A 13,236-nucleotide genomic window follows, 5' to 3' on the forward strand; every position below is an offset into this window, starting at 1 on the left:
TTTTTAAAAATCACACTAAGAAAGATTACATATTATGGAGACACCCAAAGTAACACCATATTTCATTCCTTTTATAATGCTACATTTCTTTTGATACATAACAAGGTTTCCACTGTGAGTCACAGAGATATGAATTGCTAACAGGTGATATTTTACACAGCAGTATACAATCCTGTCAGAGGTAAGATATTCATATATTTTGACTAAAAATCATAAAAATGGAAAGGCAGAAAAGAAAACAGAAAGATATTAAGATATTACTCTTCTGCTTATTGGCTTGTCACTGCAAACCAGTATGCTCAGTCCCAGTACCTGTTCTGAATCATGCCTCTCTGACATGAAGATGATGCCATGACGACATCAGCCATTTTGAACATAACCATTACAGAGACTAGTAGCAGAGATGTCTGATTCACAGAGCTACAACTGCTGCTAGCCCAGAAGCAGAGCTACGCAGCCCTGTTTAACTCCCTTGTCTTCTGGGCACTTTGCCCAGCAGTAAAAGTAAAAGCCTTGAAGTGGCTAATGGAAGCAATGGGAGGAAGCACAAAAGGAGAGATTGACAAGACTTTTTTTCTCCAAGCCAGACTCATTTACCACAGCTTTTAACAAATGAAGCAATTACAGTTCACTGTCAAACCTTCTTCACTAACTTCAGACAAATAAGGTAAAGGGTTCTAAGACTTTTATATACCATAATTGTTTTCCTGATAATTTGTCAGCCCTGCTTTCATTCTGTGAAGTTTTTAATATATGGAAGCTATATATAGGTCAAAATGATTTATTTGTACCATCCAACTGCCCTCATTTCTGTATCACCAAAAGTGCAATTGCAAGCTAATAAAAAGTGGTGCACACAAAAGCTGCCAAGAAAAAGAAAAAAAAGTTTTATTTTTCTTGCAATTTACTTCCTTAAACTATTTGAGAAAAGGAAAAACAGACAAGAAACAAACATTTCACTGAATGATATACTGAAGTAAGAAATGACTTGTGAAAAAACAGAAGAAATAAAGCACTACAGGAAGAGAGAGCAATTTGAGTGAGTGACCTTAACTGGTCAAAGGATAGGACATTCAATGGAAAAGCCAGCTCGGACTTGAAACTTAGGTTAGAGCTTCCTTGTTGGAGAGAAGCAGAACCCATCTCTCACACCTACAAGAAGCATTTTACATCTGCCTTACAATATTCTATTTTGGCCCGTGGCATGCAAAATTTTCTTTTCACACTTCCAATATTTTCAGCAATTAAAGAACTGTAGGTCAGGCACTAGAAATCAAAGCAGCCAAAAGTAGGCTAGAAGATCTTTCCTTCCTGTCGCTCTACATCTTTCCTTTCAACATCAAGAAGAGTGGAACAACTCCCATATGACTGTGGGAGCTGTTGGAGAAAATGCAAACCTCCAATCCCACCCATTTTATATTTATCTGGAGTAAGGATTTAGCTTGCTGTCTCCTACCTGAGCTGTAGTCAGAACCTATGTGAGGTTCATTAACTACCAACACCTGAGAATACCTCATTCTAAAATACACCAGAAATGCTCAATAAAGACACTTTGGATGTTCAGGTTGGCAGCTGAAGTTTCTTCAAACAAGTAACAGGCTCAAACTGTCTCCATAATGAAAGCATCCCCTTGGTTCTGTAGGGGATGGGGGAAGCATTTTCAAGAATTTAAGTTAGGATTTTTTTTTTTTTCCAGAGGACATTATTTAGTTACTGCTTCCCAAACTGGATGAAAAAAAAAATCAAAATTAGATGTTGCCAGAAAAAGAACAAAAAATACACTGAATTTCTAATTGCTGAATCACAGTGGGCATTGCAGACACATTTCCAAAAGCTGGTATGCTTCTCAGTGTTTAGTAAATTCAGGAGATGACTTAAAAGAAATCTCTTGAACAATATACATCAGTTATTGATCATGACAAGTTGAATGTTATAGCTATCCAAGAAATTTTATGTTGCTCATGAGGAATATCGGAATTCTCTGAGAACCCACTAAAACCCAACCAAAAGAAAAAGGACCACACAACTATCTTACTGGTATTTTGGTGACAGTACCCACAAGTCTTTATTTGGGAACTGAGACTTGCTTTTTAGTTTCAGAACAACTGATTTTTCCTGTGCCTCAGCAGGTCTCAGTCTTCCAAGAAACACATATTTTCAAGACTCCCAAAGTGCTTATTTGTCATGGAAGTGTTTTGAAAAATTGTTGCAAAGTCAGTGGAGAAGTTGTATCTCCTATGAACACAGCCAGCCTTTCTAATTACAAAAACTTTGGAGACAGAGTGGTATCAACCTCCAAAAAGTCCACAAAACTGCCATGCTCGCCAAGAAGTTGTGTTGAGATTTGAACTTTTTACAGTTCAAATGCTTCAGCTGGAAAAATCACACACACACATTATGCATGAATGCATAGAATCACAGAATGGCTTTGGTTGGAAAAGACCTTCAAGATCATTGAGTTCAAACGTCTATTCAGCACTAGTAGGACCAACATTAGACCATGTCACCAAGTACAACATCTGCTCTTCTTTTAAACACCTCCAGGGATGATGACTTGGCAGTTACCTTATGCTTGGTAGTGTAGGAAACCTGAGCTGTGACAAATAGTTGGCACATCTTGACTATATGACTCTTAAGGCAGAAATAATGATAATTTGGTTGTGTTGGGCAAGGCAAACAATGCATGTTTACACAAACGTATTTTACATGATGAACTGGGTGCTGACAGAGGAAGCATAATTGTCACTCAATTTTCCTGGAGACCTTTGCAGGACCCTTTACTGGTAGAAATTACAATCAGGCATGCGATGATAAAATGTAATTACTTCTCTCTTACTACAGTCTTTTTTTTCTTGACTCTGGGGGTATCTTAGTAATGACAAGAATTATTTGCTAAAAACAAGCAAAAAAGGTTCATTGACCTGTTCTTATGGAATATGTTCTGCAAATCCAAAACAATTTAAAATACAAGAGCTTTGTCCCTGCAAATGTTTATTAGTGTGGACATTGTTTACTTATTATCAACATCAGGCACAGCGACTGCTTTGTGAGTCAGTATTGTGCTGTTCACAGAAGCATAAAAATATGGCTATTTAGTTTTTTGTAGACAGTAGCTTAAAAATAGACAAGATTTCAAATTGGGCTTACATAAGAAAAAAACTTCAAGAAGTAAGAAAACTCAGGTGCTTTTGTGTGTGTGTGACTTACAACAAATCATTATCTTTCCCTCTGAGTACACTACAGAACTGAAAAAGAGAAATAGCTGTGCTAAATATGAAGATTGTGTAGAAAAACTGAAGTCGGATTCTGTACCTAACACTTCATTTTCATAGACACAAAGTCTTAGACAGCCTTATTTTTAAAAATATGGATACCTTTTTCTAAATCAGTTATTTAAATGTATTCTATAGAAGCTCAAAACCCTCCATTCAAATAACTCAGAATCAGATGATTACTTTCAACTGTATTATCTGGGTCATTAATGGAAATAAAGTGATCCTGAGATAACTTATTGTACTAGCACTTTTACTTCCAATGATACTGCAACAGTGAAAAACATTTCTTATGTATGTGCAGTAGCACTTTCCCTTCATGTTCTACCTTTTCATACATATTGAAATGTTCATAGCTTTACAGAATTTTTCTTGATCATGTATAGGTAAGAGTGGTCCTTAAGCCCTCCCATGTTGAGTGATGCTCCATTACTCCAGATTCTTCCTTAAAATTGCTTTGTCTATCACATCTAAAGCAGCCATTTGCACTGCTGTAGTTCCCAACCTTCATGAATGTCTCAGTAAAACAAGTTGCAGAAGATACACGCACACAGTAGAGAAACTAGGAATGCTAGTCTAAAGCACCGCTCCCAAGTGCTTTGAAAATATTTTATGCAAGAAATTCCCTTGCTAGAGACATTCATTTTTGTCACGTGTAAGAGGACATTTAGAATGAGTTTCATTGTATTTATAAAGTGTTTAACATTTTAGGCCTTCATAAATACTAGCCACTAACTTTCTACACGTTGAGAATAGAGACCAGGTATATTCATAAATGTAACATACTCAAGAGTTTTAGTTCTGCTTCTGAATTTATTTAATCTAGTAAAAAAATTACTTTCAACTACATAACAGTGGCAACCCCTCCCACCCCACCCTCCATCTCTTTTCAATGATCTGCTTTTCAACACTTTTCTAGACCACAAAAAGTGCAAGTTTTGAATTTCAAAGACTTACTTACAAAGTATATTTTCACCTTAATTCAATTGAGGGTTTCTTCTTATTTAGAATACATTATTTTAAAATTTAATTTATAACATGCATTGCAGATACTTGTTTACAGACCTTTACTTACGACAGCGCTGTGTGAATTAGCTAACTTTTAACCATTAAATCTGCTCACCTGAGTTGCATGGCACATGTTAATAAAGAGACTTCATAGTAAGACATGCCTAGATAAACAGCTTTCCATATTCTGTTTACATCCAAACTAGCACCAGAAACCAATCTTAAAGAAACTACATTAAAAAAGAATCATGAATATAGACAACCTATTAGTCACACTATCTGAAGAGAATCTGAAGGAAATTAAATACCAAAAGTCAGTCCTGCTAGCACTGGGAAATGCAACACTTGCCACCTTTTTCTTAGGCAGAGTCAACAGAAGGGCACTCTCAGCTTCCATCCATGTCCTTATTCCTGCCTCTGACCAAAGCAAACCCCAGCTCCAGCGACTTCATCCCTCACTTCCTGTCATTTAGTGAAGCAGTGGTTCAGTGGCAACAGATATTCCCACCATTTTTATAGAAAAATGAAAGCACAAATTTGGAAATAAAATTAATTTGCATGAATTTCGAAATAAAATGAAAGATACATGCAAGATGGGCCTTAGGCAGACAGGCACTCTAGACATATAAATCACTTTGCAGTACTAAACTAGTCAGGCTCTAACAGTACAGAGACTGCTTAAAAATGGAGATAAATTTAAAAGGTGCTAAAGGAGTTTAGCAACGTTAATGGTTTCCAAATCTTTTAAGGGAGCTTCTGAAGCTAAAACCCATAAGCACTTTCAGAATCTCTCTGTCAGAAAAGAGACATAGCCTGCCTGTTACTATTCCAGTTACTTTGTTTTAAGCAGCAGCCCTGACTGTCAGTTTTTAAATAGTTTTGAGTTTTCCCTCATTTTTTGGTTCTTAAACAAGTCTTTACCTTATCCTCTCATTATGCTGTTTTTATTTATTACTCTATTTACCAACTGCAAATGAGAAGTCTGTTGCAAATTTCCACACTTGATGATCTTAAAGGCCTTTTTGAAACAAAATGATTTTATGATTGCTAATGAACTTCCAAAGCCACATTTCAGCCAGATGTGGACTCACAGATCACAGTACTTCTTTGGGCTTTTGCATTGAGAGGTAAACAGTCAGCTCTCTAATAACAAGTGAAACTCGTTACAAAGAAGCACTGGAAGAAGGTGGTGGAAGAGCATAGATCCTCTGTCAAACCAATTAGTCACACCATATAAAGACTTATCCAACACCATTATAAAACCTATTATTAAAAATTTAAGCAAAGAAACTTTCTCAGAAAGAGAAGCTCAGACTCCAGGTACATAGAAATTTATTTTTTTTTTCTTTTAAACAATACTTTAGAAAAAGAAGTGTGGGCAACAACTGTACAGGGTGAGGGAAGGATGTGCACCAGGACAAACAGTAAGAGAACTGACCAGCTGCAGCTCTCTCTGTTTGGCTAGCTGGAGAGCAGCAAAAAATGGCCCACAGTGGGACATAACTGTGGTGCAAGGCTTTTATTGCCTCTCTGCCTCCTGACAGCAGCACTCCCCACGTGCCAGGGAACCAGCAGTATCCCCTTGAAGCCAAATGAGCTTCGGGAGGTATTCCGTTGCCACGACTGTCTTGCACTACATTACCTCCCTTCCAGGGCCAATCTATTTCCCTCTAGTTCAAACAAACTTCTCCAGGAGAGAAAAGCAATTGTGAAGTGTGAGTCAGAAGTCAGCTGCCAATAAAACAGGTAACCAATTTTCTCTCTGCAGTGTGTCTGTTAAATTAAGGAGACATTAGATGTTCCAGAGTTCCTCAGCAAAAGACTACTACAGAGGACTACAGCCTTCAGCTGTGCTTTCCAGCTGTGAAAATGAAATACATTCAAGGAGAGCTTGGAGAAGGTAATATCTCTGTTTACAATTCCTTTGGTTCTTTTTCAGACAGACATAACAGAACTTTGAGAAAAATACTGTTCCTCTCAGAGCTTTTGCAGGAACTTGGTTTGACGTGCTGTTCCCACGGAGTTGGCTTTAGTGCTGGCTGCCAGCTGACATCCATGAGCTGATCAGCAGTATCTTCTTGTCTCCCATATGGGACTCCTGGGTCACCTCTCACACTGAAATCTCATCTCAGCAGGAGTGGCAGCCTTCCTTCTTCTTGTCCTGGAGACATGAGGCGGTAGATACTGGGAGTTGCAAGCAGTGAACCACTGCCTCCCAGCAAAACCTCTAAGATGCAGCTGCTACTGGTTTGCATTTCATGCAGAAGTTGGCTTCCTGCTCCTGTTCTCATTCCCATCCCCATCCCCTATGTGTTGCTAGCATGCTGCTCACCTTGGACACTGGAAAGTGGGAATGCTGTTCCTCCAAAGGAAATGAGCCATTTCTGTACGCCCATCTTTTCTAGCTGACAATTTCTGTCTGCATGTGTTAACCACTGATCATCATTTCTAGCTAATTCTGCCAGTAAATGTAGGCTAAGAACAGCCCACACCCTTACAGGCATACTTCAGAAGTCAAAGCAAGATTTGTCTTCTTTTCCTGACTTCATGAATCTCTTCAGAGGATTACAACTGTCCAAATGCATTTCGAGTAGTTGTGATAATGGCAGAACTGTTATATCAAAGTTGCTTTTTATTCAGAGACATCAAAATTCAGATTCCATGTTGCTGAGAAATGAAATTCAATGTTACATGAGAATCATGTTTTGTTTCTGAAACATGATTCTTCTCCTTATATTAAAGACTAAATCAAATAAAAACAAGATTGATTGACTTATGCCTCTTTATGGGAGCTGAAAAGCCCTATCAAAAGGCTATCCTTTTGTTCAGTGTTGAAGGCTGACTTGCAAAACCATAAAAGAATTCTAGATACTGGAAGCCTTCTGAAGTCAGTGGAAATTATAGAAACATAAAGATGATGTCCTGGTGTGAAAAATCAGGCTCTCAAAGTTACCATATAAAGATGATCTGCCAGTGTTTTCTCTCACAGCTCTAAATGAAGGATGGAGGTGGTTCTGGTTGCTGTGAGATTTTGACCACCATCCCTAACTGGATGCTTATGAGTCTGAACATCAATCAGAACATCTTACGAGTTCCTGCAAAGAGATGTATTTGGTTTCATGGTAAGGTTTCAGTAGCAGGAAGGCTACACAAGTGGCTTCAGCAAGGAGCTGCTAGAAGCTTTCCCTAGGTCCAACAGAGCAAATGCCAGCTGGCTCCAAGATGAACCCATTGCTGGCCAAGGTCGATCCTTTCAGTGATGATGGTAGAGCCTCTGGGATAGTATAGTTAAGAAGGGGAAAAAAACAACCTGAGTACAGCGACTAGAGAAAGGTGTGTGAATGTGTGAAAGGAACAACTTTGTGGGCACCGAGGTCAGTGAAGAAGGAGGGAAGGAAGGTGCTTCAGGCACTGCAGCTAAGATTCCCCTGCAGCCCATGGTGAAAACCATGGTGAAGCAGGCTGTTCCCCTGCAGTCCATGGAAGTGGATGGTGGAGAAGATATCTACCTGAAGCCAGTGGAGGACCCCACGGTGGAGCATGTGGAGGCACCTGGAGGATGCTGTGACCCCATGGGGAGCCCACACTGGAGCAGGGACTTGTGACCCTGTGGTGGACCCACCTTGGTGCAGAGGAACTGCACCCCATGGAAGAGAATCACACTGAAGCAGGAGAAGAGTGTGAGGGGGACAGAGCAGCAGACATAATGTGTGATGAATTGACTGCAACCCAGTTACTCATACCAGTGTGACACTTGCAGGGAGATGGTAGAAAAAATCAATGTAAAGTTGAGCCTGATTAGAAGGAAGGGGTGGGGGAAAAGTGTTTTAAATTTTAGTTTCCATTATTCTACCAGGATTTTTATTAGTAATAAAATTAAACTAATTTCCCAAAGTTCAAGTCTGTTTTGCCCGTGACAGTAACTTGTGAGTGATTTTTCCCTGTCCTTACCTCAACCCATGAGTCTTTTGTTATATCTTCTCTCCCCTGTCCAGCTGAGGGGGAAAGTGATACAGCAGCTTTGGGGGGCAACTGACATCTAGCTAAGGTCAACTTAAGACAGGAGACATGGCCATTTTAGTTAGTGGGAGGTCTGGGGGACACAGCTTGACAAGAATCAAAAATATTTTCAGTCCTCAGGGAAAAAGTCAGTAACAGATCTCCCACCTCCACACTATAAAGAAATGTTTCAAAATGGTTCCTCCCTGTGAGGGCAGACAGAGAAGTAGAGAAGAAATATCAGGAAACTTCCCCTCTATGCCCCCAGCTGTTCAAAATAGGGTGTTCTTTTTTCTGTTTTGATATGCTGAAAATCTTAGAGAAGTATAACACTGAAGGAATACAGAGAGCAAACAAATGAAAGAGGTGAACCGAAGGAGGAGGACACAGCTCCTCTCTGCTCACTAACTGAGCCATTCATGTACCTGGGAAGATATTCATATGTCTCTGTAGGTGTTGACCACAAGGTTACGGCAGTGTCACGCTTTGAGGGTCTGAGCAGAGTGGAGGGCAGATGTCTGCCTTTGCCTGCACAAGCACAGGGTTATTGGGATCTAGGTGGGGGATGTTCCCCCTTTGGGCATGTGAGGGAGGGATGGTCATGCTACCAATCTCAGCAGGCTGCCTGGAGTACAGCTAAAAAAGCATCTTGTGCACAGCACAGAGGAAAGGAAACTGGCCTTACTCCACTTACATGACATTCAAAGAGCAAGTAAGCCAAACAAATACAACTCAGTGAAGAGGCTTTTATATTTTCCAGCAGCGAAACAATCTTATTCCCTCTCCTTATTGACAGTAGGGGGGGAACAATGTAAAAACTGCTCTGTGTAGAAGAAAGGGAAGAAAAAAATAAATTGCTATAACCCGATATGCTTGTAATTCATTAATTTTTCAGTGTTCTATCAGAAAGAAAGGAAGAGCAAGTCATCAATTTACATGCAACAAGGGTAAGGCAATTTTGAATTCTTTATAGCATCTAGATACCAGGTATGGTATTGGAAAGCACATTTTTTGTAGTCATTAGTATATGCATGTATCATAACTGTTATGATGCATCATCCCTTATAAGGCAATAGCCTAAGACTTAGAAAAACCAGAATCAGGGCTGAGACTGTACTTGTATTCTTCCCTAGCTTAGCACAAAATGAACAGTCTGACATTCACACACATCCCACACACAAAAGCAGCTTTTCCTGACTTTCTTTAGCTTTTTTTTGTTTGTTACTTCATTGTCATTGTTTTGTTCTTGCTTGGCTGACCCTGCCTTTCCTGGAAGTAAAACAATTATTTCCTACAAAAGACATCCATGTGCATGTTTATGTTTCATATTTATTTCTTCTATGTTTTACTACTTTTTTAGCAGTAGTGTCAAGAGCACAGTGAATAAATAATTTCATGTCCTAGTGACATCAGGAAGGCAGTAAGACTACTTCAATTTCCTATATCTAATCAATTTGCCCTAGAGAAAAATAATAATCCTTATAGTGAGGTAGAATACATACTAGTTAGGGTCTAACACAAAAGTGATTTGAATTGCAGTCTATTAATGTAACAAAACCTAATCAACCTTTCAAAGATCCAACAAAATATATTTTTATCCAAACTATGGCAGACATCATTCTGAAAAGGGAAGTCACTTATATTTCTTATCAGTTGACACCACAATCACATGCAGAGTGCTGATAAGTACCCATACCCCATTTGCAAGGAGTCTTCTGTCAAACATCTGTAAAGAGACCGTTCCTGCCCAGAAATGCAAAGAACCAAAGTCAAACATAATAAATGGCAGTAGCAACCAACCAGAGGAGACAGAGGCCCTGTCATTAGTACTCAAAACAGTGATTTGCCTCCTGTACTATTGCATGGAAAAGATTGCACAGCAGCAGCAAAAGGAGTGAGGTGACATTATAATATTTTATAATAGCATGAATTAGTTCTCAAAAACCACTCTTAGGGTACAGTGTTATTAAGAACTTTCCTTTTCCTTTTACCTCATAGGATGGTATCAAGTTAGGATGAGGGAACTCACCCATGTCATGCAACTATTTTCAGTATTATATCAGAGTTTCAGAAAGCATCATGGTTTTAGGACTATGACTTTGACTTTTTTCTGAATCATTAACTTGGAGGATACTTGGTGAATATTATTTTTATGAAAACCACTCCACTGAGAAGACACCAGATGCAGTCAGAAAACTCTAAAGATCATTGGGAATATGTGCTGTGGCAAGATGGACTCACCACCCAAGAATCACCTATGGGATGGCAGAAAGGTTTCAACAGGCCTTACCACAGCCCTGAGGCAGTACTGGCAGCCAGGGTTGCTCCCAGTGCACATATAGAACTTGCCAATTAAAAGCTATTTTCACCCCTAATATCCAAAGAAGTCTTTTTTGTATGGGTTCATGAAGAAAAATAAAAAGGTAATTTCTAAGTAAGAATGGAGACATTTAGAATGAATCATATACTAAAATAAAATTATGATTAGACATTTAGTAGTCATGCTTTCCTTCATATTATTTGGGAAACATGCAAGGCTTACTTGTGCACCAGTTATTATTATAAGGCATGACAAAACCCTGATCTTTTAAGCAACAAAGGATTTCAGTATGGAAGCAGACTACTTGACACAATGCAATGAAAGGGGTTTACTTTCTCATAAGTGTTCCAACAAGGCAGCAATCCTGTGAATGAATTAAAATTTAGGATATTTTCTGCTCATTTAGAACATAATTTTTAAAGTAAATAGCTGATTTTCAACCACTCCAAAAACTTTTACCTTTAAAATTAATACATGAGGGACTTTTAATATCTTTCTTTTTTTATGTTCTTTATAATTGTGTTTGCTTTTCATATTTCAATAGAACAATAATCTTATTTCAAAACATATCATTTTTAAAAGTTTCCCTGAAAATGCATTTCTATCTGTTTGAAGAAAAAGAAATCAACTTAAAAAGAAAAAATCCTTTAAAAGAACCCAAATTGCCAACCAGATAATGTCTGAATAAAATAGATCTCTAGTAACTACATTTGTTATTGCAGATGTTCTTTTGCTGGGGCTGAAAAAGTAAAGTAGTACAATTAAAGGCTCCAAGTCAGTGCCCTTTGAAGACTGCTCAGTTTAGGAACAAGTCGAAATCACTATGATGAAATTGCAGGGAGGAAATAAGAAAAAAGACTTCAACCCCTTTCCTGATAAGGATAAGGTTGATAGTTACTTTGGGGGTTTTAGATGAAATAATTTATTTTTTAAAATATTTCCCTTCAGCACTGTTAATTACTGTAACTGCTCCTCTAACTGTTATTCAGTTTATAAGAATCATTCATAGAATCACAGAACGTTAGGAGTTGGAAGGGACCTCGAAAGATCATCTAGTCCAACCCCCCTGCCAGAGCAGCATCATGTAGATTAAATTACACAGGAATGTATCCAGATGAGTCTTGAATATCTACAGAGATGCCGATTCCATAACCCCCCTGGACAGCCTGTCCCAGAGGTCTGTCACCCTCACAGTGAAAAAGTTCTTCTTCATATTGATGCAGAATTTCCTATGCTCCAACTTGAAGCCATTGCCCCTCATCCTGTTTCCACGGACAACTGAAAAGGCACTGGCCATTTTCCCCTGTGTTCCACACTTCAGTTATTTATAAACATTAATGATCCCCTTTTAGTCTTTTCTCAAGGCTGAACAGCTCCAGTTCACTCAGCCTTTCCTCATAGGGGAGATGCTCCAGGCCCTTAATCATCTTCATAGCCCTCCGCTGGACAATTTCCAGGAGATCCCTGTCTTCTTTATACCAGGGGGCCCAGAACTGGACACAATACTCCAGGTGGGGAGAAGAACCTCTCTTGACCTACTAGCCAAACCCCTTCTAATACACCCCAAGATACCATTGGCCTACTTAGTCAGAAGGCCACACTGCTGGTTTATGATCATTCTGCTGTCCACCAGGTCCCCCAGGTCACTCTCACCTATGCTGCTCTCCAACAGGTCCAACCCCAACCTATAGCTGGTACCTAGGGTTGTTCTTCCCTTGATGCAAGACCCTAAACTTGACCTTGTTAAAGCTTATTAAACTTCTCCCCGTCCAACTCTCCAGCCTGTCTAAGTCTCGCTGAATGGGAGCACAATACTCTTTGTGTTGTCAGCAGACTTGTTGACTGTACACTCTATTCCCCCATCCAGGTCATCTATGACTATATCGAATAGTACAGGTCCCAGTACTGACCCCTGAGGGACTCCACTTGATATAGGCCTCCAGCCAGACTCTGTCCCATTGATCAAAACTCACTGGCTTCTTCCGTTCAACCAGCTCTCAATCCACCTCACTACTCGACCTTCCAGACCACACTTCCTCAGTTTAGCCACGAGGATGCTGTAGGAGATGGTGTCAAATGCTTTACTGAGGTCAAGGTAGACCACATCCACTGCCCTTCCATCATCTATCCACCTGGTTATATCCTCATAAAAGGCTATTAGATTAGTCAATTATTAGATTAGATTCCTGCCACCAAAATAAAGTGTTACATAATTGGACAGTGAACAAATCACAGCACTATCTCTTTCAGCTGCTGGACAACAAAGTACTGATATAGTTACAGCTCTGTGTGTCTAACGCTTTATCAATCTCACACACAGTAATGAGCATCCTCATAAAGGGGAAAGGATGCACAAGAGGTTTAGGAAAAACTGTTAAGCAAGTTGCTTGTCCTGTATACTTAGAGAATTTGGAGATGTACCTAAGTCATTTGGCTGTGGAACTGTTTTACTCCATCACTTCATTGCTCTACACAGACCAGCTGTGCAAGCTCTATCTGTAGCTATCTTCCCTGGAGACTGTATGATCTGTGCTTTCTAAGTGTTACATTGAATCTTCCTGTTTTTATTTTTGTAATAACTATTTTTATTTTGAATGAACTTGGAATTGTGTGAAAACGAAGGAGAGACATGATCTC

At 39.2% G+C, this 13,236-nt stretch overlaps 1 protein-coding gene across 2 annotated transcripts in view; it reads right to left on the bottom strand.

Annotated features, from left to right (window-relative positions):
• Positions 1 to 13,236, bottom strand: part of CDH18 (cadherin 18) — a gene marked incomplete at both ends in the record, with an annotated part of 179,236 nt that overhangs the window by 30,297 nt on the left and 135,703 nt on the right. The window lies entirely within an intron of this gene.

Source organism: Gallinula chloropus, assembly GCF_964237585.1.
Source record: "Gallinula chloropus genome assembly, chromosome: 2".
Classification (NCBI taxonomy): domain Eukaryota; kingdom Metazoa; phylum Chordata; class Aves; order Gruiformes; family Rallidae; genus Gallinula; species Gallinula chloropus.